Source organism: Stegodyphus dumicola, chromosome 1 (genome assembly GCF_044657685.1).
Source record: "Stegodyphus dumicola isolate Sdum_Otavi_A_Nest chromosome 1, ASM4465768v1".
NCBI classification, from domain to species: Eukaryota; Metazoa; Arthropoda; class Arachnida; order Araneae; family Eresidae; genus Stegodyphus; species Stegodyphus dumicola.
Genome location: NC_140768.1, coordinates 111,110,872 through 111,138,829, shown reverse-complemented (window position 1 = coordinate 111,138,829; position 27,958 = coordinate 111,110,872). Strand labels below are relative to the sequence as shown.

General features: G+C 34.7%; 1 protein-coding gene across 10 annotated transcripts in view; it reads right to left on the bottom strand.

Annotated features, from left to right (window-relative positions):
- LOC118191118 (serine/threonine-protein kinase tousled-like 2) overlaps positions 1–27,958 on the bottom strand; it is a 558,371-nt gene that overhangs the window by 291,039 nt on the left and 239,374 nt on the right. The window contains exon 1 of one of the 10 annotated variants that reach the window (XM_085819354.1): positions 27,767–27,830. The exons of the other annotated variants lie outside the window; for them this stretch is intronic. The gene's annotated coding sequence lies outside the window, so the exon portion shown is untranslated. Of the gene's footprint in view, positions 1–27,766; positions 27,831–27,958 lie in introns of those variants that run through there. 10 annotated transcript variants of the gene reach the window in all.

Sequence of the window (27,958 nt, the reverse complement as noted above, 5' to 3'; positions counted from 1 at the left end):
TTTACTTCGCAAAAAAATTAAAAATAAAAGTTTTTATTTTTATAATTTATTTATTTATTTCAAATAAATTTGCTCATTTAAAAACACTGTTAGGCAAACTAACTTTTATATCGTAAAAACATAAGATGCGACAAAATAATGATACGTTTTTCGCTGATTACACGCCAGGAAACAGCTAATAACTTGAGTAAGCAGAAAGACAAATATCATAGTGTGTTTCATTTTGGGGAAATTACTGAGGACATTCGGATTTGTCGTGGTAAAATAAACTGCCAGTTTTTAAAATGGGTCTTCTGGGTAGAAAAGTTTATCATGATTCAATATGTGAAAATAACTGCATTATTAACCGCAGCTCAACTTGTTTTCACAATGCATTTTGGCAAAAGACGACGTCGGCAAGCATCGATACAGAGGGGATTTAATGCCTCTGAAACGCTTCGATGCATTTCCAAGCAAAAGGCGTTGGCCGTCCATATGTGAATGAAAACGGACACTTTCAAATGAAGTCCAATGAACGGGCGGATAAATCGTGTTCCTCAGATATCCGAAATCCCTCAGTATGTATGAATCCCTGAATGGTAAGCTCCCTAAACTTTGGAGCTTACTATCAATTCAAAGTACATGAATTCACTTGGTGAGAGCCTCGTGAAATCACAAGCTGCCAGCATTTTACGCCCTATTAATATTTTTTACTCAGCTTATTGGCTATTTATGAGCTGAAATCGAGGATCATGACAGCCATCGAAGCGATTTACAAAAACAGGTGACAAGCTATATAGAATAGCTCATGAAAGAAGGAACATAAACTCGCTTTGGAAAGTCTGGTAATAATGTTTTCACGGCACAATTGCTTGAAAAGTCTAATAATTCATTTTTCTTATGGATAGTCGGCACAGTGGTATCTTTGAAATCAAGTACACAAAATGGATGGATTGTTGAATGGAAACCAGCTCTCTAAGGACCACTTTGTAAGGTAGATAGATTCCTATGCGCATCTATTTTCCTATGGGCAAAATGCGGTTCTAACGCGTTCTCCGCCAAAAAAAAAAAGGGTCTTGTTTTGGTAATTTTTCAAACCTTTCGGCCCAGAAACTTAGTGGCCGCGAGTCCAAAAACAGATTAACCACATTTCGGATGCCCTGTGCAGATGGAAGCACCGGTAAGATGTAGCTGCAGGTGTGAAAAAAGTTAAGTCCGAAGAAGCGATGTTGTACAACACTGATATGGTGGGTGTGGCAAAAGATCCCATACGAGTTCAGCTACAGAGTCCAGCCGGTGAATGCAGACACGTGTGGTCTTGCATTATCTTAATAGAACATTATCTTTTTGCGCTGAAACTCAGTTCGACGTTTTTTCTTGATAGCAGCGTCAACACAGAGTAGCATCTCGCTGTACACCTTACTGTCCAGGGTTTTACCTTTTCACAAATACTCTTCGTGGATAATACCCAGATAATCTCACCAGATAGAAAGCATGATCTTTTTGTTAGTCGCATTGCGCTTTGCGACGCTGCCGAGGAGATCACCGGACACAGACAAACCCCCATTTCGTCTTGTGTTGTTGAAGTAAATCCACTTTTCATCACAAGTGACGATCCAGTTCAGAATTTTGTCCTAGCGTTGATATTCGAGCAGATTAGTGCAGGCCCGAACACGTCTATCTTAATCTGCTTGAGTCAGCTCATGCGGCATCCAGCGATTGAATTAGTACGTCATGTTTAAGCGATGCACAACGCGATTAATGGACATGGGACTAACGTCTAACTCCTCGGCAAACTCTTGAGTGGCTGCATACGGATCTTCTTCCACAAGTTCTCGCAAGCGGGCCTCATCAACATCAGTAGGCCGGCCAGAGCGTTCTGCTTCTTGAATGTCACAGTTCTTGTTTTTGAAGTTTGGGTACCAAACTTTCACAGTGTTATATGATGCGACATTAGTACCTAAAGCTGTACGCGTGATTTGGTGAAATTCTATAGCTGACTTTTTGAAACAGAACTGAAAGTAAATGATTGTTTCTAAACTGGTACCGTTATTAGTTCCATTTCAGACACCTTGCACTTAATGATAATGATATTCTTTTACAAATTTCACAGCACGGTGTTGTAAAGCAAGTATCTTTCTTTCAAATGCCAAAAATCGTTTGACAAAATATGATTAACCTTTAGAGTACTGAATTACTTGAAGATTTTTATCCCCATTGGACGGATTTAATTTTGTCATTATATGAATTGATATGCAAAATTGATAACATTTTATTTGGGATATATTCGTGATATAATATATTTTTGAAACAAAATTTTAGTACAACACTGATTACGGTGGACGAGTCAGACTCGTCCACCGTAACTTCCCCAAGTAAGCAGATGACGGGTCTTTGCGCAGAAGATATTTGCGGTGGCGGGAAACTTTTATTAAATCCGATAAATAAATAAAGCTTGTTCTCAAAGTGTACGATAAATATCAACTAGATTGCCAAACCCACTTTGCGGCTAATAAAAAAGTAATACGCTTTTTTTTTTTTTTTTTAAAAAATAATAATGAAACAGGTAATAGCTTATAGCAGCATTCGACAGGAAAAACATTATGCTGTTGGTGCACTAGAACTTTCATACCTCCCTTCACAAAGATGGGTGCTGTAATTCTCACGACACTTAGTGCTTTCTCAGTTACTACCACTTTCCACGCGTCCGCGAGTCGTTTTTCTCCACGAATAACATTGTAAATTATTTTAACACAAAATATTTTATCCACAAATTTCTGGGTAAAAAACTTTATGGCGGTCGGCCGAGGACAAATACGGTGACGGATGACCGATATATCGCCCTATAGGAGAAAAAGAGATCGAAATTAAACAGCTACTGTTGTGCAGTTACGCACGGCACAGCCAGACCACAGGTGTCCTAGTTTACTGTGGTCAGACGACTAAAAAGGTGTCATATTCGTCAGACATTCTGAATGCTGCATACCAACGACAACAGGCCACTGGTGGCAACGTTAGCTGTAGTACAGAGAATCTCTGTAAATTTCTTGTCTTGGTAGGCTGGCTTGTGATGGGGGCCAACTGTACGCTCAGCGGGTACAGTAATGCGGCGGGGCAATATCTGTAAAAGTCACTGACGAAGTTCTGGTGCTCCGGTCCACTTTTCCCTGTAGTACAGAGAATACAAAACCAAGCTTAAAAATGGAGGCATAAACTCTTTTCCCATGAGTGCGGTTTCAGTCTGAGAAACGATTCTCAGCGCCAGTTGATATGGAAAGAGGTAAGAACACGATTCATTACACTAACATCATGGAAAGAGACCGTTAGGATGCTCATGGCGTGTTTGTTTGGGGAGGCGTTATGATGAACGGAAGGATGGAGCTCCACGCTTTCGACAGAAGTTCATTTACTGGTTATCATTGCTGGAGTTATAATCCTCAACGTGCGCTGTTTGGGTGCCACTGGTCCCGAGTTAATTTTGATGGGTGACAGTGCACGACCACACAGGACTCATGCTGTTGAGAAGCTCCTGAAAAGTGAAGATATCCACAGAATGGATCGTCCAGGGTGCTCCCCCTGGCTTAAATCCCACTGAACATGTATGGGATACTGTAAGAAGATTCTTGGCGTCACAATCTTACTCTCCAGTGAACACCAGATAACTGAAACACATATTCCTTGAAGAATGAGTTCTCTTACCTAGAAAAACTGTTAGTTAATTTGGTTTGAGTATCAACAGACAGTTCAACGCAACCATTGCATTTAGGGGAGGTTATATTCCTTACTAAGACTCTTTGGTTTGTTGTTCTCCCTCTTGGCCAGACAGTTTTTGTACCAACGCCATGCTATCAATAAAGGATTTTTCATTTATACCATATTGTATCCATTCAACTAATTTTTTTGCTACTATACTTTTCGCATCCTTTAAGTGTTAAATTGTGCCTTTGTAGAATAAATTAGTCTCCCGGTTGACTTTTTGCGGAATTATAGCCAAAATCAGAAAAGCTGCTTACGTTTTGCACAGCAGTGTATATAAAGAGCAGTATCCCCCCCTTTTTTGTAACTGATACAAATCTAGAGTTTTATTCCGATCTTGACGAAATCTATCCCATTTGAACTATATAACGTGAGGATGACACTGCCTATGTAAGATTTTAAAAAACTACCTTATGGGGTTTCTATTCTTTATGTATGTAATGATAAGTGTGTGTGTGTGTGTGTGTGTGTGTAATGATACAGAATTACTGACTGCGCAGACAGATGTTGAAACATACATAGAATATCCGTAATGAAGAATAACCTTGAAAGTCGTGCAGATGCAATAAGACGTCGGTCTTGACAGGATTTAAATCATATTCCTTTTATTCTTTAAGTTAAACATTTTGCGGCCACAAATAACTCGGCACACTAGTCGTACCTGTTCCGAAACATTTACATCTTTTATATTGTTGCAGTAAGAAAAGCGCTGCGCACCAACACTAGAGTTATGCGAGTGGCAGAAGAGAAGTGCGGTGTTTAGGATGAAATATTAATTCAGAATCGGTTAGTTTCGGTTTCACTTGAATAGACAATTAATAAAGCTTTAAATTTTGAGTTTGTTTTCGTCACAACATTGTGTAAAACTCATGTGATACTCACTAATCCAGAAATGACGCAGTTTAGAGAAATTTATCATAAGCAATTACTATTTTCTATATAAAGAAGGGAAATATACAAATTAAAATGAAGAATTAGAGGCACAATTGCTAATTTATAATTTTGTCTTACATATTTTTTAATAAGATTTTGGAAAACCACCTTAGTAGGTCCACACTCCTTATATATAGATAGATTTTAATAAACGTTTGATTAAAATCTATCGATTTAAAAGTTTTGTGTTGCCCCTCTGCAAAGCGTAAGATATTTCAAATTTAATCAAAAAAATCCTCGATACAAAATAAGAGTCAGCAGAACGCAATATATTTGGCTCTCGCATTTACAAACAAACTCAGTGATTTAAAAGAAATGTGTTGGCACAGCTCGAATTCAGATATTTTTATTTTCTTCGGATCTATGCGCTACCATTCAGTAAGGCGTAAGATATTTAATTTTTCTTTCAAACTTATTCAGTTATTAATTAACAAAGCAAATGATTTAAAAGCAACAAACGCAAATTCATTGCAGTTATTGTTAATTACTGGCTGGACTCCTGAAATTACACTAACTTGATTAATCAAAATCATCTCTCTGTATGCAAAGAATACTGTTCCATTTGTTTGTGTGTAATTCAGACAAATCTAGCTTTACTCCGATGTCAATAAAATTTTGCATATTTGACTTTCAAAAGAAGGGTCAGGTCACTGTCTACATATGATTTCGAAAACCTATCCACGGGGACCACACTCGAAACGTTTATAGCAGAATGTTGCGCCCACATCACTCATTTTCAGTTCGCGTAGCCGTAGTCGTGTTCTCGCTATCAGAGGAAGTTACATATCCTGAGCAAGGATTTTGAATTTTTTTCTATAAAAAATTAATATTAATATTTTTACACAGTTACAATTACCATCTTAAGTTACACAGTTACGTCACCCATCTTAAGTTAACGTCACCGCGGCTGCGTTCCCACTATCAGTTCTTACTAAAATCGTTAGACGGCGCAGTGTTCGTTTACTCTTTAGAGCACTGTTGAAATTTTAAAGCAAAAGTGCACTCTCTATCAATTAATCGAAAATATTTCGAAAAGGGTGAAGAAATCGGAAAGTGGATGGTACCTTTCCCAAAGCTCATTTCCGAAAATAAATAAATAAATAAATAAATAAAAGACATAACCGAAGACAAAGCAAAGTATCAGTTCTTACTAAAACCATTCCATGATGCCGTTTTAGTTCTACATTGTTCTATAGTTTTATTCAAGCTTGGTAGAATTTTGCCCAATTTACCCTGAATCAAAGAGGAAAATCACTGTATGTCTACCTTAGATTTACTTGTCGAAAAAACTACCGTCATTCCTCTAAAAGAAGCCTCTTTACTTCGAGTAAAGTCTGGGTTCAGCTAGTATGATATTTGTCTATAGTGATATGACTAGTCTACAGTGTTTGGCTAACATGTGGTATGCTGATACAAGTATGAAAAATCTTCAAAAATTTATAAAACTCAAACAAATGGGAATAAAGGAAGTGCTGTTTGCTTGAGATAAATTTCAAAGAGGAGTTATTTTTTGCGGGGAGGAATAAGGGGTAAAATTTAGTTCACATTTTCACTGAACTTCTAATGAACAATGATGATAACAGTCAGCGTAGTACTAAAAGTTGTTGCACATACAAGAAACCCACTAAACCTCATAAAAGCAACGTTTTAGAAGTACGCGCCAATAAAAAGAGCTATTTAGCTGTTTACAACACTATTCAAACCGTGCTCGTTACTGTTTATTTGAAACAGCGTCCTTTATGGGTGAAAATTTGTGTTAAATATAAATTATCGGCCAAAAATAATTCATAATGCACGTTCTTTTTATGAAAATATGCTCGACAAATATGGTGATTATGTGCAATTCTCTAGTTCAATTACAGCAAAACTCACGAAAGTCATCTGCCAAACTGAAGAGATGCCTTCGTGGGGTACTTCTAAGAGCACTATCAGAATCAATCTAAATCTCAATACGGCATTCAACGGCGAAAATCAACGATAAAAAAATAATCCACTTTTAAAAGTTAGGTTGTTTTCTTCTATGCTTTAATGATTGGGGAAAAAGTAAACGATTTTTGTTTCATCACAATTTTATACGTGCGAAAAAACAAAGCATGAAACTTAAAAACATGAATAGTCTGTAATGTTTTTCCATTCCTCACTTTGATACATCAATTCGCAATTTGGTATTATAATTTGGAAACGAGTGTAAGTTGCTTTGCTGGCTGCTGAAAGCTTTGGTTTGAGTAACGAACATAATCTGAGTAAAATAAAAACAGTTAAGTTTTAAATATACAAGATAATAATTTTTACAGCGCGATTTTTAGGTTTATTAACGAATATAGTGAAACCAATATTTAGAGTACGTAAACTAATGTTTAGACATGTGACACCGAAAACAGTGCAAAGCCTGAATTAAATCCATTGAAATTATAGAAAATTCTAAAGATAGTACGAAAAATAAAATTTACGTGAAAAGTTGTTAAGCGATAGCATTTACGCTATGGCATAGCGTAATATACTATGCAATGCATTACTTTCCGTAAACAGTTAGTATCAAACAAAATGCATCAAAACTATAAACAGTTAGTTCATTCATTACTCTTGCCAGCGATGATATGATCAAGAGTCTAGCGCCATCTGTACGCGAAAGAGAAAGTTAATAGAGTCGGGGGAAAAAACAGAAAAAACGGTTATACAAATCAGAAACGTGATAAGATTGTGATTTTCCTGTACCCAGTGCACTCATTTTTTTTTATCCGATGGGTGCTCATAATTCGTCTCGTTACAGTTTCCAGAAATTTTAATTACATGCAAGATAATATATGATTTGTAAACATACGAAGAAAAAATGTATTCTCTTCACCGCATAATTAAGCATAATCATTCTCCATTCGCCTATTCCCCCCCCTCTCACTTCCCTTCGAGTTTTAATTTTTTTCACTACATTATTAAGTTTCCTTCATATCTCTTTCAGCAGAGCTTATCTGCAGATTCAGTTGGCTAAGACAACAAACCGGTCGCCTAGCAGACGATAATTTTCCTTTCAAATTTAACGCTGTTCTCAAATTTCGTTTAAATTATATTATTTATATGGACACAATTTTAAGTAAAAAATGTGTATATATTATATGATACAATTTCAAGTAAAAAATGAAAATATTAAATTCTTTAATAAACTAATAAACATTAAAGATAAATTTGTTTTACTAACGTTTATTTTATTTTAAATCTTTACTATCACTTCTTATTTTCTACTTCCGGCCAGAATTAAAAGCTTTAACTTATTTATGCAAATTTGTTGGCGAACGCCAAGTACTTAAGTTGTGGCTTTTTGCCAAGCGAGAGAGAGGAAGGAGTTAGTAGAAGCAGGCCGCTTGCCTTAGCAGTTTTACTCTTGCTGGTTGCCTTCCAGGCCAGAGGTTTAATCCTCTTAATAATTTTAAACGTATTGTAGTGTTAACAGTTCTCTGTACTACATACGGCTTCCTGTTAATATACGGCCAATCTTCCACGTAGGCCCTTGTTTGTTATTCCAAAGTTAAGTTAGAGTTTAGTTAATATTTCTATATTCTTACGTTCAGACCACAAGTGGTTGGTCTCTGTATTCCGAAGTCCGGAAATTATTGTAAAGAGAAAAAATAAAGGGTTTCGTATACCCTTCCTGTGTATCTTGTCTACTTCCCACATTTATTGAACATAGCTTTAGTAAGCTCCCTGTTCCGAGTCAGGTCTTGAATGTTCCCCAAGCAAGTAAGGAGAAACACTGAACCTGATAAATTTACAATGTCACAAAAAAACTATCTTTAGAATTTCACAGGACAGAACACAAGTAGCAAAATTATTTGATTTTCACTTTAATTTGACGCACAGGATGCTCGAAATACACGATTTTATGTTTTATTTATATTATTTTGTTCTAAATTTATTTATAATAATTTATTCTAAACCATAAAAAAATTTAAAAGGAAATAATAAATAAATAAAAATGAAAAAATTTGAAAGCTTTTAAATTTTATATTACGCCCAAACGGGCGTTTTTTTAACGTTTTATGTATTACCTTTATTTATTAAATAAAGTTCTTTGCACTTAAACCATACGATTCAATTCAACAGCAATATCACAAAATAATTTAAAAAGCGCACATCTTTAGAATCTCCGATATACAGCCTCGCGAGCTGAAGATTAAAAAAAAAAAAAAAAAAAAATCCCTCCGATCCCCTGTACAGTGTTACCCTTTCTCGCTTTGAAATCGTTGAGTTTCTTAATCAAAAACTCATAAATGCTTTACTAAATATGAAATACATAATAAAACAAATTCCAAATTTGGGGTTCCAGATTCCCATATTCCGGTGGAGACGTACGTTATTCAAAACTGGATGCTCTAGGTATCGGTGTTTTATTATAACGCGAGAAACATACATACGTTTATGCAGATTCTGCATTATTTAATTTCGTTAAATATAACACAAAGCGATAATACACTCATGTCCATAAATTAAGGATAATGCAAAATCAGGCAAAGGAAGAGTTAGAAGCAAAACAAATTTGACTCATTTTGTAAAGCTTATTTATTAAACAAACGGTAAAGAGCAAAAAAAAAAAAGATGCTATATGTTTGCTATTATTAAAAAAATTTGCGATTTTTTCTCCCTGGAGCAAATTACAAAAAAAAAAAAAAAAAAAAAAAAAAAATTTACAAAAAACCAATATTACATGGTTGGTATGATTGTTAATACATTGTATGTTTCCCAGACGATGCAATACAGTCCGTACAACGCCTAGGCATGCTGAGTATCAAATTATCGATCTGATCTTCGGGGATATTACACCACTCAAAAAGCAATGCTCTCCGAAATTCCGGTATACATGTAGGAGGAGGTTGACGGGCTGCAACTCGTCGGCCAAGCATGTCCCACACGTTATCTACTGGATTCAAGTCCGGTGAGAATGCTGGCCAGTCCATACGGGTGATATCCTCCGATTGAAGGCATTCGCTTACGATGTTTGCACGGTGAGGACGGGCGTTGTCATCCATAAACACAAATTGTGCGCCCCGAAACAAACGTACATGTTGTTCCAGAATGACGTCCCGATAGATTTGGCTTGTCATGGTTCCAATTTGAACATGCAGGTCAATTCTGGAACCCAGAATAATTCCACCCCAAACGAGCACTTCTGCACCACTGTAACGGTGTCGTTCAGTGATGTTTTCTTAGTGGTAACGGGTACGTGGAGCTCTCCATATGAAAGTCCGGCGAGAATCAGACTGCAATCTAAACCTGGACACGTCGGAAAACATCACACAAGCCCACTGTTGCCGTTTCCACAATGCATGCTCTCTACTCCAGGCTAAGCCCGTAGGCGACAGTGAGTTGCAGTAAGTGGAACGCATCTGACAGGTCTACGAGCATATAGACCAATCTGCCCTAAGCGTCTGTACACGGTCTGCCTTGAAATTGTCGTACCAGTGGCTGAAGAGAGCTGACGAGACAGGTTTGAGGATGTGCTCCGCCTGTTTCTTTTGGCAGTAACTGGCAAATACCGGCCCTCATTCCGCGTTGTAACTCTGGGGCGACTTGTGCTATAACGTCTACTCACATTGCCATCATCTTGGTATCGTTGCCAAAGCCTGGAGATGACACTCTGGGCGATTCCAAGTTCGTCTGATACTTCCAGTTGGGTACGCCCACATTCCAGAAGGCCGATAATTCTACCACGCAAAAAATAGTCCAAATGCGTCCTTTGTATCATAACTATTCGGTTATTGCTCTGAAATGCTTATAAAGCGCCTGCGAACAATTTTACTTCTTTGCCTGTATTCCTTACATATCACTCTCTTACACTCTCGTCATTGCGACGTACCATGGGTGTCATCTGGTTACTTCCTGAAATTTGCATATGGTTCTTGAAGATGTGTGTAGTGATTTTACAGGTGATATATTTATTTTAGAGTTCGATTTCCGCGTGACTCCGAATTATCCTTAATTTATGGACATGAGTATATGGTCGCAATAATCTGATTAGTGAAACTGACATTTAAAGTTTTCGACGCAAAATGTCAAAACGAAATTAATAGCCCTTCTGTGCTAACACCCTTTGGGCTAAAAAAATGTCTGGAAGGGCTCAGAGTTTAACGTTCGCTCCAAAAAGGAAACAATTTAATATGGTTTATCAAAGAGCTAAACAATGTTAACGACTCAGGTGGAATAAAGAAACATTTTATAACACATATACTAACATAACCCGATTCTTGAATTCCCGAACGAATTGAATAATGCTTTAAATAAAAAAAAAATCTGATGTGTACACCACATGACTTCCTTGTACGGAATATTAAATTATACGCATTTTTTCTTGCATTTCATTTAAACTTATTGGATTGAATTAAATCTACTTTGTCGATAGCGCATAAACCACAATAGAATAAATGCACTCTGGTGCTAGGTTCACTTAACAGCGTGATATTTCGTTCACATTATAATTCAGAATGCACAAAATTTATATCATTTGAAGAATTATCTAATCGTTGCCACATGTTCTATTCAAATACTCTAATATATCTAGAACGATGTATACAAGAAATTAAGTAAACAAAACAAAAAAGAAACAGTTTTTCACAGACGAACTCAATTAATTCAGTTCTCACTTCGCGACAAGGCAAAAATACATAAAAACTCAAAATATCTCTATTAAAAATTACGAAGTAAATCTTAAACACTTGTTTCCTCGAAAAACTACCAGAAAAGATTAAGCATAATTTAATTCGCAATAATAAATGAAGGCGTTATCTTTGTTGTTGTGAAGCTTAGTCTCACTAGATTGGCAACAAATCTACTATTCTGCTGTTTCAAATGTAAACAAATATGTCCGCCATGTTTCTTAAAACTTGAGGCTTAACCGCGCTTAAACAGCTTTTAAATTGTTATAATTGTACAAATATTGCTTGCAGATTTACTAAAGGCATAAAAACCTTAACCCGAAGATAAGAGCAACATAATTCAATCATTTTTAAAGCAAAAAATGCACAATTTACATGCATATAAGAGTAAAGAAACTGACATCATTGAGTCGGGTAACAGAGTGGATATATATATAAATATATTTATATACACAGGTGACCAAAAGTTAAGCATTATTGGTGCTTATGTGAATATTTAAGAAAATTTATGTCAGAATGGTAGGAAACGTGATATGCGAGTGTAATACGATCATACCATTAGAAAACAATGCAAAAAGAAGGATAATAATCACTTTTATTACCCAAAGAAACAGTTTGAAAGAAAACGGCGCATTCTAATAGTTTGTATTTTAGCGAAAAAAATTAAAATAAAAAGGTTATTTGGCAGCTTAAAAAGGTGTGTGGTCGTTCCTGATAGCCACGCATGCTGCAAAGCTATTAACCCGTATGTGGTATCAGAGTGTGGTCACGTTGTGGCCTCAAAAAGTTCCAAGCCTTTAAGAGAGCTCTTTCCATTTCTGAAACGAAGTTTGGTGGGTGCAGAAGGGCTGCAATTTGTCACCCGAGCATATCCCACACATGATCAACAGGATTAAGATCAGGAGAGTGAGCGGGCCACTTCATGCGCTGGATATTTGACTCTCAGAGAAGCTGTCGACCAGGACCGCACGGTGACAAGGCGGGTTTTCATCAATGAATATGAATCCAGGGCTGACAGCATTTCGAAACAGGCAAGTATAAGGCTCAAGAACTTCATCTGTGTACCTTTTAGCACTAACAGACATCCTGTCAAAGACATGGAGGTCTGTGTGTCCGTTCAACAATATGCCTACCATGACTCCCTTTGAAGGAAAAGGATGTCTTTCCGTGATGTTTCTTAGGTCAAAACGAGTCGCACGTTCTTCCCATATCGTTATCCGACGAGAATCAATGTTCAGAGTAAACTGGTACTCGCTACTGAACATCACATTCGCCCAGTCTTGAGAACTCCAGTGCTGATGTTTCAAATTCCGGTTTAGACGAGGGCGTTTATGCGTAGGAGTGAGAGGAATGCAAGCAGCTGGTCATATGGCGTGTAGACCAGCATGATGGAGTCTCCTGTGAATAATTTGCCTCGAAACTCGTACTCCTGTGGCGGCTGTGAGCGCTGAACCGAGTTCTCTGTCACAACTGTCCATGCTACTTCTCGTAGTTATTTCTAAATATTGGTCTTGACAACTGGCTATTACTCATGGTCGACCTTGTACTGGTCGTAGGTAACATCTCTCGTACTGTGAAACCTCTCCCAGAGCCTTGAGATCACACACTGATGCACATTCAGAATTTGGGACACTTTGGTTTGAGATCGTTCACATTCCAACAATTCTTCCTTTCAAAAACATGTCCGTATGGCGTCTTTAGGCCATCCTTCGGCCTTTTTGATAGTTTAACTCGATCCTCAGAACAGCAATTGCAGGAAACCTGCTTGAGTTCCCTATGGCAAGTCAAAAACGTTTTATACTTTTTCTGATGTGCGCACATGTTTTGCGCATGCCGACGTCGACTGACATGTTCTGCATATGCACACTGTTTCACCTTTTAACAATGATTTTCCAGAAGTGATTTTGAGCAATTTAATTAATTCTTAGTTACATTCTTCAACGTTTTACCAATTATGCTTAACTTTTGGACACCAGTGTACGTTTGGTGCGGCCGATTGCAACCAAAATACGATGTTCACATCTACAAGTTACAGCAGTCCTATATACAAAATTCCAACGTTCTGAGGCAACTCGTTTCTGAGTTATGCGAGATACGTACATACGTTCGTACAAGACGCCACGAAAAATTCTCTTCAGAATTCATTTTAAAGCAGTTTTATAATTTTTTTTTTTTTTTTTTTTGGATGAAAATAGTCTTTTATTCTGTCTTTACCTACAGATGTCACGCAAAAACATCGTTAAATTGCATTCAATACCGGTCAAAATGGATATTTTCGTTGAAATATGCTGCCTGAAACTTTTCGCGATTACAATACTTCCTTTTTACTTCGTACAAGGAAGTTCTAACTAACCAGCTAACCTGTGTTTTGCCCAATGTTCAACCGTTATTTTTAATCCCCAGTTATATGTCTCGATTTTTTTTTCTTTTTCTTTTTCTTTTTTTTTTTTTAGTATCAATATTGATCTTAACTCTCTTTGATCAATTAAGTCCACGAACGCAAACATTTTTTTACCCCTCGTTTTCTGAATCATATTCATCAAGATGGTGAAGTCATTGCTAATGCTGGAAGTAATATCTAAAGCAAACAATAACTGCAAATCATACAATTAGATCATAATAATAACGCTTAAAACATCCTAATGATTGTGCTATTTGAAATTTGATAAATTCGAATTTTTAAATAAATGAAAATAACATCTAATTTATTTTTTAAAATAAAAGTATTAAAACTTATGATTATATTTTAAATTGTTTTACAAATCGCCTTCACATCTTAGACAAAAAGAAAAATTAAATAATTTGACAGTTTTCAATGTTTCCAAATACTGAGTTAATATGTATACGTGTTAACAGTTCGTCTAATAATGCATTTGTGAATAAACATGTAAGAAGATTTAAAAAAAAAAAAAAAAAAAAAAAAAAAATTGAAAGCTTTCAGATTTTAAATTACGCCCAAAGGGGCGTTTTTTTAACGTATTGTGCGTTACCTTTATTTATGAACCTTACCTTTATTTATCATGTTCTTTGCACTTAAATAACATAAAATTCACCTCAACAACAATATCATAAAATATTTAAAAATAGCATATTTTTAGAATTTCCAATAGAAAGTCTTGGCGCATTAGCTATTTTGGGCTAATACTCCTTTGTGCTAATAAATAAATAATAATAATAACAATAATAAAATAATGAAAGGTTTTAGATTTTAAATTACATCCAAAGGGGCGTTTTTTTTTTAACATTCTGTGTGTAACCTTTATTTATTAAGTATCATGTTCTAAATCGTAAAATTCAGTTCAAAAGCAATATCGCAAAATAATTTTAAAATGAGCATATGTTTGGAATTTCCGATACACAATCTCGCGCGTTGGAGATAAAAATGTTTTTTCTCTGTACAACGTTGCCATTGCTCGCTTTGAAATCCTTGCGTTTGTTAATCAAAAATTCGTTAAAGTTTTACACAATATGAAATCGATAATAAAACAAATACCAATTTTCAGCTTCCAGATTTCTATGTTCACAGGAGGATTACGTATTCAAAATTGGATGGCTCTAGGTACCGTTGTTTTATCACAATGCGAGAAACATAGACGCATTTATGCAGATTCTTCATTATTTAATTTCTTTAAATATAATACAGGGCTCTAATCTTTGGTGGCAATAATTTGAAAAGTGAAACAACGCTTTTAGTGAATCGACGCAAAATGCCAAAACGAAATTAATAGTCTTTTTGGGCAAATTGCACCTTTGGACTAAAATTGAAATAAAAATAAAATTGAAAAGATTTCAGATTTTAATGGTCACCCAAAAAAGTTTGTTAATACTTCTTACGCTGTCGCTGAGCTCAACTACCAGTACGCTCATGCACTTACTCCTGCTAATCCAATTCCAACTGTTCCCCCCCCTCCACTTTTCAGCTTTATTAATTCAGCATCACTTTCTTTACACTTAACGCCACATACAGCTCCATATAATCACAAAAATTTTTAAAAGATGCATAGCAGCATAATTATGTTTGGAATTCCCGACGCAATGTTAAATGTTGGTACATATTTTTATATTATTTTTTATATTTTTTCAGTCTTATCACAGTTTACCATATCAATATTCAGTTTTCTTGTTAAGTACTCAGTAAGATTGCTAGCATTTTTTTTTTCTTTTCTTTTTTTTAGTAACTTTTTAAGCGTTAACGTTATTTATTAAATACCACGTTCTTTGCACTTACACCACATAAAATTTAGTGTAACAGTGCATTCAGCATTAACACTGAAATCATAAAAAATGCATAAATAGCACATATTTAGAATTCCGATAGAATGTTAGAGGTTGTCATATATATCTTTCTATTCGTTATATTATTTTTTTTTAAACTAGCCGCCCAAAATAGTTACCATGAAAAAGAAAAAGCATATACTAATTTAGTAAGTCCAGCTAGTGTTATTTCATTCCATAATAACATTGAATATTTTTAATTAGATATCTCGTGATTTTAATATATGTTTATTTAAATTAATTACATTAACCTTTTAACTGTCATGCTCGAGATAATCTCGGGCACAGCACTAGTGTTCGAAAATGTCACGCCCGAGTATTACTCGGGGTAATTTTTTTTGAGTGCATCGTATTGTTATACCCGAATATATATCGGGAGACGTTTATTTCGGCTTCATCTCTTTGTCAAACCCGACTGTATCTCGGGAAAAGTTAATGTGCGCTCAATTCAATAGATGACAGCACTTTACTGAAGATTTCAAAGGTTAGAGGTTATAAGTTCTTTGGTGCAAAGTGCACGGGATCTTTTTGTTGTAAAATGACGTCCAATTCTTTGAAACGTTATATAGATGATTTAGATTCTTCAACCGAAGATGAAGGATGTGTGTTTGATGAGCAGTATTCATGATACTTCCATGGTCAGCCTCAAAAATAAAAAAATGGAGATATACTCAAGCCGAAGATTGTTTCTAATTACAGTCTAACTATGGGTGGTGTAGATCGCTGTGATCAGGAAATATACTTTCATCCAGCAATCCGAAACATCAGAAAAAATATTAGAAAAAGATATTCTTACATTTACTAGACAAGGTAGTCTGAAACTCATATTTGCTCTATAAAAATGTAGTAGGGAAACGTATTACATTTTTAGAATTTCGAATCCAAGTTGCAGAAGAGCTTTTACATAAATATGATGACAAAGCTTCTGGACAAAAGAATGTTGGCAGACCACCTACAATAGATAACCCTGCCCGTCTTACTGAACGACATTTTATATCCCATATTCCTCCTACTCCTGCGAAACGTGCGCCTACAAGACAGTGCAAAGTGTGTTGTTCGAAAAAGGATAAAAATGGGGAAAAGATAAGGAAGGAAACACGATTCTGGTGTAGTGATTGTGGAGTTGTTTTGTGCTTGGAAAAGTGTTTCCAGTGACCACACAAGACTGAATTACTGAACTACTAATAGGTATTCACTTATATTTATTTATTTTTTAGAAAATAATTAATTTTTTTCATTTTTAGAAAATAATGCTCCACTAGAAGCGAAATTTACAACTGCCATGTTGAGTGGCAGCTGCCTCAAGCAAACATGCAGTGACTACAAAACTTTAAAAATTTTACCCATGTACTTCAAAATATCAATTTTGAACTACTTAAGTATATTTTATTTTGTACTAAACATTTGATTTTAGCAATAAAAAAATTTGACAATTTGTGTACCCAAATCATCAAAATAACTTGACAGTTAAAGGGTTAAAAAGCAAAAAATATTCTTACGAGCTTTCTTTAACGCTTTTAAACAGCTTAGTTTGTTACTTAGTAACGTTCCAGATTAGATTTGAAAGTATCTTAGGCTTTACTGAATGGTAGATAACACGCTGGCTCATGGAAGAGAAAAGTATTTTATTTCCGGACACGACAACACATTGCTTTCATAGAAACGAGTTTGCTAATTGAAACTGAGAGATAAATATCGTACGTTTTTCGGAATGGACACAAGGCTTCGCAGGCTGGAAATAAAAATGTTTCATTTCGAACAGTGTTGCCACTGCTCGCTTTGAAATCGTTAAGTCTGTTAACAGCACATTTTTTTATTTTACAAAATACGAACTAAAGTCAGTGGAATTTATCTCCCATCTGGTAATTGTACAAAGTCGCTTGAAGAAACTGCTAATGAGGTTCTTAACAGAAGCTTTCTCACGAACCCTTTTAGCACGGATAATTCGTTCATAGAATGATTAGGGCTGAAGCTTCTTTAAATTATGTTGCTAATCCAGATCCTCCATTTACTATGTCAGAAATTAATAGTGCTATAGAAAACCTTAAATGCAATAAGCTCCTGGTCTTGGTTCTATTTCAAAGGAAATTCTGAAGCAAGTTCATAGAATGTTTCCAAATTTATTCTCCAAAATCTTCAATACTTGTCTGAATTTCCTCGTTGCTGGAAAACAGCGAATGTCGTTTTAATCTCTAAGAATAGAGGCCCTCGTATCCTGCATTTAGATAACTTGAGATGCATTAGTCTTCTTCCCAGTTTACGAAAATGCCTAGAAAAGTTGTTTGTTAATAGAATTACCTGGTTCTTGCATAATAAAAAACTGCGAAACAAAGCACAGTTTGGTTTTAGCCTCATAAGAGTTGTGAAGATGCTCTTTTGTATTTAAAAGACATAGTGGACGAAGGTAAGAAGAGAAATTTACACACAGTTTTAGTGTTTCTTGATATCAAAGGTGCTTTCGACCACGCCTGGTGGCCTGGGATACTTGTTTTTTTAAGGAAAGCTAGTATTCCGTGTAATATTTTCCGCCTTATTAAAGATTTTTCTGCATTGCTCTCCCTTGGCCACGTTTCTTCCTCCCGCATTTTGGAAAGAGGTTGCCCTCAAGGCTCGGTTTCCGGACCTTTATTGTGGAATTTAATTATGAATGATCTACTCAATAGACCCTCACATTATCCGAGTTGTAAAACAATTGCTTTTGCTGATGATCTACTAATTTGCTTTCAAGAGAAGTGTCCCATTACTCTCTTTAATACGGCTCAGAACACCCTTAACATTACTTCCAGATGGTCCAGAGAACAGAAATTGGAATTCAATCCTAATAAATCTAAAATTATGATAATTAAAAGAAAGCATATCAGCTATACAAACCAACAACTGTACTTAAATAATACCTTACTCGAAATGGTGAATGAAATTAAATACTATTTAGGCGTTATTCTTGATCATAAGTTTTGTTGGAAAAATCATATTATGTATTTATCCAATAAGTGTGAAAATATACTTAGAGGACTTAATCGTGTCTCTTGCAATACTTTTGGTTTAAAATCTAATGTTATTGATATGATTTATAAGCAGGGTATTGTCCCCTTTATTTGCTGTGCTTTTAGAGTGTGGGGAACAGCTTTAGAAAAGAAGATTAATTCCCGTATACTTCGCAGAATTCAAAAAAGAATTTTACTAAGAGTTGTGCGGGGCTACAGAACAATTAGCTATGAAGCCTGTTTCGCAATTTCAGGATTTCCTCCGATTGACCTTCATGTTTTAAATGACAAAAAGTTTAAAGATGCCATCGGCAAATTTATGTTCGATACCAAGGTGCTGTTTGAAGATCTTCCTCATCCTGCTAATCGTTTGCCAATTCAAACTATCATTTATGACAATTCTGTTGATGATAATTTCCCGTTGTGTGTTATAAAGATGACAGTAAAATTAATAATCGAGTTGGATTAGCTTATGTCGTTTTCCATCATGGTTCTGAACTGGAATACAAACTCTTTAAAATTTCCAATGAATGCACTGTTTTCCAAGCCGAATTACCGTGCATTGAGTCAATTAAGTGGATATCGAACAACTGTTCGCTAAGTGCTAAATTTCTTATTCGCACTGATTCTCTTTCATCCTTATATTCTCTTAGGAATATCTTCTCATATAATAAATTTAATTGTCACTTCCCATGCCCTTCTTAAAGACCTTCATAATAAAGGTGTTGATGTTATCTTTTCTCATGTACGTGGCCACAATGGCAATCTAGGAAATGAAAGGGCTGATTGGTTGGCAAAACAAGCTACACATCTTCAAGTAATTACTCCAATGATACTTCCCAAGTCATTTTACAAGAACAAAAATAGGGATGATACAATACTCAGGTGAAATGAACTATACAGGAATTTTACTACTGCCTCTTTGACTAAACTATATTTTCTTTCCATTTCTCACAGACTGAATAATAAACACTCTTTCTCTAATTTTGAAGTTACTCAATTTCTAACTGGACATGGTAAATTCAATTCATATCTGAAGAGATTTAGATTGTCTAGTACAGACTTGTGTCCATGCAGTTTCGGGGGAGTGCAAAATGTCGAACACTTGTTGTTCTATTGTTCAAAGCTCAAGCAAGGACGAAAGGAAGTCATCATTTCTAGGTTAAACTCTGTGAATATTACATTTCCTCCTCCTCTCCACGTATTTGTCCAACATAAAATGGCTTTCTCTTTCTTCTGTAAATTTATCTGTTACGTCTCATCTGTGAATTTGTAACTTGATTTTATTTTTTATTTTATTTTATTTTATTTTATTTTATTTTTTTTACTTACCTCTGAAAGCATTGTGTAATACTATGTGGTGCACAAGGATTTAAAATTTTCAATTTAAAAAAAATATGAACTAAATAATAAAAAAATTCGAAATTCAAACTTCCAGGTGCACATGTTCGGGTGGAGGAATACTGATATTAAAAATTAGATGGCTCTGGTTGTTCCTTCCTCCCCCGAACAATGCGAGGAACATACATACATACAGACTTTTCATTATTTAATTTCTTTAAAAATAATACAGGGGATAATATTTGGTGGCCATAATTTGAAAAAAGATTCGTCGTCTATCGTGAACTGATGCAAAATCCTCTTTCGAGACTAACAACAAACTTTTGTGCTTGAAATTAAAATAATAATAATAATAACGGATTATTATATTAAGTTCGTTTGGTATACAGCCAAGGATAGGAAACGGATGGTATGGACTGGTATTTCTATCAATGGCAGCATTGACCTGCACGGTTATCATGAATGGAGCACTAACAGCTCAGCGATATATAGATGAGATCCTCAGACCTACTGTGGTCCTTTACTCTGCAGCAATCGAGGATGAATTCATTCTCATGGATGATAACGCCAGGCCATATAGTGTTCAACCACAGAACAATTTCCTTTTCGACGAAGGAATCCGTGGAATGGATTGGCCGGCATGTTGCTCAGATATGAACCCAATAGAACATGATTGGACATTATAAGGAGAAGGGTTGCTAATCGCTATCACTCCCAGAAACAATTCAGCAGTTTGAAAGCTCTCTTCTACAAGAGGGAAAAGAACATCCCAGTTCTTCACTGATAAAATCATTGATTCCATGCCTCGAACATGTGCGACATTGCTAGGAAACCATAACCCTATTGAAACTCAATTTATATCTAAGAAATCACAATGTTTGTTTATTTGTATAATATCTACAGATGGTGCTTTTTTGTTGTTGTTGTTTGTTTGTTTACCGGCAAATATCGTCAATAAAATTTAATTATTCCTTATTCGTTTCCTCTTTTTCTTTTCTCATTGTTGTATCATAAATTATAATACGACGTTTAGCTTAAGAGAGCTTCTCCTGACGCATGCGCCGTTCGCGTTTATCCGCGCGGTGATGATGATGACGTAACTGTTTATTACGTATGTATGTATATGTAAACCATTCTTACTTCTTCGCCCTTTTTCTCTGCTGTACGCAACTATGTTTAAGTTAATCTCTGTCATTAAAAATGTTCATTGATATTTCAATCTATTTAGGCTCATTTATTTCTTCACTCATATTTTACAACATCTATCCATCATATATCAGTCACCAAAATATTTACACATCCGCAGTTTATATCCAAAATCACAATGGCCCATAACTGTTTTGAGCAGTGTATGCCAATATGTCTTTCCACCATTAGCATACCTGATTTATCATAGTACTTGGAAGTTATACTCGGAAGTACTCGGAAGTTTATCCAGTCATACTTAGTTTTTCTTAACGGAAATATTCTCTTATAGTTTACTTCAATAGAATAAAATTGAATTCATCAACTAATTTTTAACACTTTCGACTAAATTCAATTTATTTTCCATTAGAAAACTTTTAGTTTTGCAAAGCATTGCACGTCATTCTCTTTGACATATGATGACCACATGTTTCAGTTATAAAAACTAAATACTTATTTTAAATTTTTTTTCCGAATTTTTATTTTGACTCGCATGTTTCGTGAAACACAGTTTAAAGACCACTGGTCTATGCTACTGTCCGGCCCTTTTTAATAAAAAGCTGAATTCAAAAATGAGATAAAAATATTATACGAATCTTTAACGAATAAAATATTTTATCCTCCCTTTTTTCTGCATAAAGGCTCGTTTCCACTACTGCGTACGAACGCGTTGCGTCAATTGAAGACACGCCTACGGCATCCGTACAAGCGTTTCCACTGCTGCGTATGCGTAAAATATTTTCATTTTGCGCCGCTAGGTGTCACTGTAATATTTTGGCGCAAGCAGTTCGCGAGTTACGACGCTGAACATCTGAATTTTTTCCGCTTAAGCGAGTATTGTTTGTTTTGGATTTGATATGGAATTTTAGATAAGTAAGGTTATAATGCATATTATGAACATCACGAATTCCATAGAAGCTGAAATAAATTTAAAAAAAATTTTTTGTGTTTCTAGAAGCCTTAAATATATATATTATTAAAACTAAAATGTACTGTAGGTGAAAAAGTAAACAAATAAATAACATAAAATAAAAAAGTTAAAGAGATTAAAAAATAGTTGGTACTTTAAAAGCACAGAGCAACTGTAAGGAAAGGTTCACAATATTTAAGCAAAATTTGCTATGCTTGTATACCGCTGACTTCAGGGTCATAGCTGGATAATTTATTAGAAATCTCGTTTGTTTTAAAATGCACTATGGGCAGTTATATTTTATACATAATCCATAAAATATTATTTTTAATTTAAACATTTTTAATTCATATCTCTTTTTATACAAGAAGTTATAAAAATAAGATTTTTCTCTTTATATATACACACATTAGGTAAAGAAAATGGAAATATTTAATTAATTAATTCCTGCGCTTCTGCAGGAGAGGACTGAATTTAAAAGCAATTATTATAGTAATTTTTTGTTAAAAAAAATGTTTAGGGCATTAATACCGTCTCATGTTAATTGGAATGAAAGTTTAGAGTCGTAAACATCCCAAAGTCTGAGCACATGTATATACATTCACATAAAAGTGAAACGAAAATATATATATATATATCTGCAGGGTTTCAAAATAAATTAAATTTAAATAATTCTCTTGCGCCATTGCTGAAAGGAATGAAATTTGAATTTAACAAACATTTTCTATTCGTAAAAATTAAATTTAAATGAAATTTAATGCAAACAAATAAAGGATTAATTATTGCTGCGAACTAATATACAATATCATTTAAATTCTGAGAGCATATGTAAATCAAGTGCAAGTATCAAAATCCATGAATAAATATATAATTCCAAAAATTTATTTATCCTATTATTCACTTATGCATTTTTATAAGTTTTTTAGGATTAAATCTATCCTATTATTCATTTATGCATTTTTATAAATTTTTTAGGATTAATAAGCTATCCTCTTATTCACTTATGCATTTTTATAATTTTTTAGGATTAATAATCTATCCCATTATTCACTTATGCATTTTTATAAATTTTTTAAGGATTAATAAATTTTTGGAATTATATATTTATTCATGGATTTTGATACTTGCACAGCAATAATTAATCATTTCTTTGTTTGCATTAAATTTCATTTAAATTTAATTAACTTTAAATTTGCTTTTTACGAATAGAGAATGTTTGTTAAATTCAAATATATATGTACAGGATATGCTTTAAATTAGTATTATATAATTTTCAAACTTTTTTGCGGGAAAAATTTAAATAAATAAGAGCATAAATAAAACAATATATTTAATGCATATAATAATAGAAATAAATTATAAAACACGAATATAGATCAAATTGGAATAAAAAGGTAAGAAAGTTGCAGACATGGTGCAAAAAGCGTATGGGATTCGAACTCACGACTCCAAAAAGTGGACATCGTTACCATCAGCTTTACCACTAAGGTAGGATTACACGTAAGTCGCATGCATATTTTGGGTTATATACATCATCAAGTAAATCAATTCTTAAAACTTAAGTTTTTTGGTCCTATTTCACTTTGCTATTGTCTGAAAAATTCACCAGAGTTTGTTCTTCAGCTTTTAGTACATTTTTTGGAAAAATCATTATCTTTTAAAGTGGCGTTCCGATTGAAGTTAAACGGGCTGCTAAAAATATATTTCATGTGCTTACAAATATATGTTATCCAAAAAGATACATTTATAAAGGGAAATACAAATTTAACATACTCTTCAATGAACTGGAGTATTTAAAAGGCTATCAAATTTAATTTATAATTAACGTTTTTAGTTTTTACCTGTTTCAAAAGAAAAAAATAGCAAATCTAATTTGCTATCTATTAATCATATCTAATTTGCTATAGCAGTTTGATGTAGTCAGACATTCATTTTCATTAAAGCTAAATGAGTATGCAGAACTAAAAAATGATTATCAGAACAAATTTTGCTATTTCATGGACTTGGAATGATAATTTTTGCCGCTGATTTTCTTGAACGAATAAGTACTGTAGTTGCAGTTATCTTGTTTTTCTTATCATTTTAAACTAAATTCAGCTGATTGCTGTCATTTTCAGCACGCAGATTTCTCGCTATAATGTTAATTCAGAAATAAGTATTTTTTAGCAAAACATTCTTTCCCTATTAGCGAGCGTTCATCGCTACTTCTGCCGCCATTAATTTTTAGTCACTGCACCTGATTGCTCCTTTTTCACCACGTGACCCCAACGCAACCGCAGACATACGGATAGAAGTTGAACATTGTTGAACTCCATCCGTATGTCATCCGTCACCGCACACCGACCGGATTGCAGATGTCAATCAAAGTGAATTCGCTCGCTGATTGGAGAAACGCATACGCACCGCAACGCATACGCAGTAGTGGAAACGGGCCTTAAGACTGAAACAAAACCTTGCAACCTTTAATTCATTCCCGTTTTAGTATCTATCTTTAAATAAACTGCATCATCCGCCACCGCCACCGGATCGCCAACTCAGCCACTTTCCAGGCAACGAGACCAGACACAACAGCTCGAATTTCCACTCTGCGAGACTTTCTTAACCGGGCAAACCATTCGTTCGCCGCCCGTCCATCATGCCCCCACCCTATTCCCCTTTCGCCGACCTGCGAACAAGATGGCCGATCGCCCCATTGTATTCGATCCGCCCCCTCCAAAGGATCGTTCAATACAGAGCAGCAACAGCAGCAGGCACAGTTCAGTAACTCCTTTTCCCATTCGATTTCCTGCAACCACTTCGATGGGGATTAGCCTCTTCCGCCCACCATGGGCTACGTCCTGACCACGAGTGATTCCGACCAAGCCTGTCCATTTCCCGGACATCGCCCTATCCGGAAGATGCCACAAACTATCCTTTTAAATGGACGCGTACAGACCCAATTCCATAACATAGTACATACGGGTTAGATATGGCGAACGAGTTCACTTTTGTAGTACCTTGCTAAATACATATTATAGCTGTTTCATTTTTTTTTTTTTTTTTTTTTTTTTTTTTATACTAAGTATATCAATGGCGAAATATTTCGAGTATTATATTTCAACGGACAGATCCATTTTCACCGTTTCCGAATCCATTTTGACTGTTTTATTTTATCAATTTATTTATTTATTTTTATAAATAGCCCAAAGGGACAATTTTCCCAGAAGGGCTATGAATTTCGTTTTGGCATTTTGCGTTGGTTCACTATAAACGGCGTTTCACTTTTCAAATTGTTTCCACCAAATATTACAGCGCTGCATCATATTTAAAGAAATTAAATAATGAAGAGTCTGCATGAATGTATCTATGTTTCTCGCACTGTGAAAAAACAACGGTACCAGGAGACATCACATTTTGAATAACGTAGTCCTCCATTCGAATATGGGCATATGGAAGCCCAAATTTGGAATTTGTTTTATTATCTATTTCATATTTTGTAAAATTTTACAGGATTTTTCATTAACAAACTCAAAGATTTTGGGAATGGGTTAGCAGGAGTGCGCAATGGCAACACTATACGAAACAAAAAAATTATCTCCACAGCGCGAGATTGTGTTATCGGAAATTCTAAAGATATGCTCATTTTAAAACTATTTTGCGCTACTGGTCTTGAACTGAATTTTATGTTTTAAGTGCGAAGAAAATATATTTAATAAATAAAGGTAACATACAAAACGCTAAAAAAACGCCCATTTGGGCGTAATATAAAATCTGAAAGTTTTAACATTTCCCTCCCCACGTGACGTCTTTGGGTACGGACAGAATAAAGGATTTTTTTTTTTTTTTCCCCAAACGGATGGTAAAATGGGTTTTTCGTGACATCTGTACATAGTACGTACGTATGTATGTGTTTGGCGTAACTCAAAAAATCCTGATTAGTCCCTGAAATTTTATATGTGGGTTTCTTATAATATCTAATTATGCTCCTGTTTTTTTTATTGCAATCGGCAGCAGCAAAAGCACAGATATATAAAAAAGAACTCTGCAATATTGATAGTAGAGAACGTTATGAATCCGTAATGAAGAGCAAGAATTTTGATGGCGTAGAATTCCGTAATTGTCGATCCGCAATAAGTAGGAAACTGGCAATACAGGCAGATTAAATATTTATTTTTAAATATTTATTTTATTTCACTAAACATACTGCGGCCACAAACAACTTGGCACATTATTTGTGGCTATTTCAAAATGTTTGCATTTCTGATAACTTTGCAGTAAGAAGGAAGCAGCAGACTGCAGTCCAGCTAGGCTGAAGAGTAGAAAGCGAGTGCGCTATGTTCAGGATGAAATCTTAATTCGGACTGAATTAATTTTGATTCTCAATGCATTTTGATTGGATAATTAATACTGCTATAAAATTATTATTGGCTGTTTTAGTTCCATTTACATCATCGGAATTCTGAGAGAAACATATGACATGGATTAGTCTCGAAATGACGCAGTGCAAAGAGAGATTACTATTTAGAATAGAGAAAGGGAAATTAATTTATGCTGCTAATTAAAATTATAATTTATCTTTTAAGCTTTATTTTTCTTACAAACACACACACACACACACACATATATATATATATATATCCACCCTCGTTACTGGGCCATTATTTTCGCAATCACTGGTCGTAGACATATATTTCCAGTCGCAGAAGTGTTTTAAATGATCAAAATGTTCAAGTTTTGCAAGGTCAAATTAAAAAACAAATTATTTTGGACAAATAACGAAACCTAACTTTTTATGAAATAAAATAACGAAAGTTAACTTTGCAAATAACGAAACCTAACTTTGTCCCTTTGAACTAATAAATATGATAAACTCAGAAAAAAGTGGACGAAATAGAAAAATGCATGACAAGACTTAACACTGCATCAGGAATTCCAAATTTATACTGCTATGCTACTTTTAAAATTTTTGTAATTTTTACCGTTAATTTGCATATGGCGTATGTGCGAAAAAACCGATGTTTAACAATCAAGTTAAAAAGACAAAAAGAAATGGGTTAGCAGGCGTGAGTGCAACAGCGGATTGGTAGACTGCGAGCTCAACGAGAGCGTAAAAGATCCCTAACAAAACATTTTGGGAGATCGTTAAAATTTGAACCCATTCAGAATATTTTTAAATTTATTTTTTAAGTATAGCAAAAACGGGAATCTCTGTTTCTGTCACAGTAGATATTTATGTGCACCCCGGTAGAATTCCTGATAGGCAGTGTCGCCTGTTGGGGACAAAAGTGTTTTAGTGTTACGACTGCTCGCTTTGAAATTGTTGAGTTTTTTAGTCAAAAATTCGTTAAAGTTTTACAGAATATGAAATTAAGACAATAAAACAAGTTTGAAATTTCAAATTTGGCCTTCCAGTGCCCACGTTCTGGTGCAGGACTATGTTATTCAAAATTTAGTGACTGCAGGCACCATTTTTTTTTTTTTTTTTTTTTTTTCACAATGCAAAAAATATACATACATTCATGCAAATTCTTCATTATTTAATTTCTTTAAATATAATACTGGGCGATAATATTATGTGGTAACAATTTAAAAAATGATTCGCTGCTTATAGTGAAACGGCACAAAATACCGTTTGGAGACTAATAGTCCCTCTGGGCTACCGCCCCTCTGGGCTAAGAAACTCAGTTTCGAATGTTTACATAAAGATTAACCATTTCATTTGATAATACATTTATACGAAACAGATTTTTCTCACAATTGAAAACTGATAAGAAAAGACTGACCGAATGGCATCTACCATCCGTGATGAAGATCATTTCCAGTAATTCCTCTTCAAGGCTACAAACTTTATCAAAATCTAACACCTTTAAGTGTCAAGCTGTAATAAGAAAGATGGAACTTGTAATTATTTGCATACAAACACACGTATTTTTATTTATGCGCGGAAGAAAAAATTAATAAATAACAGAAAGAAA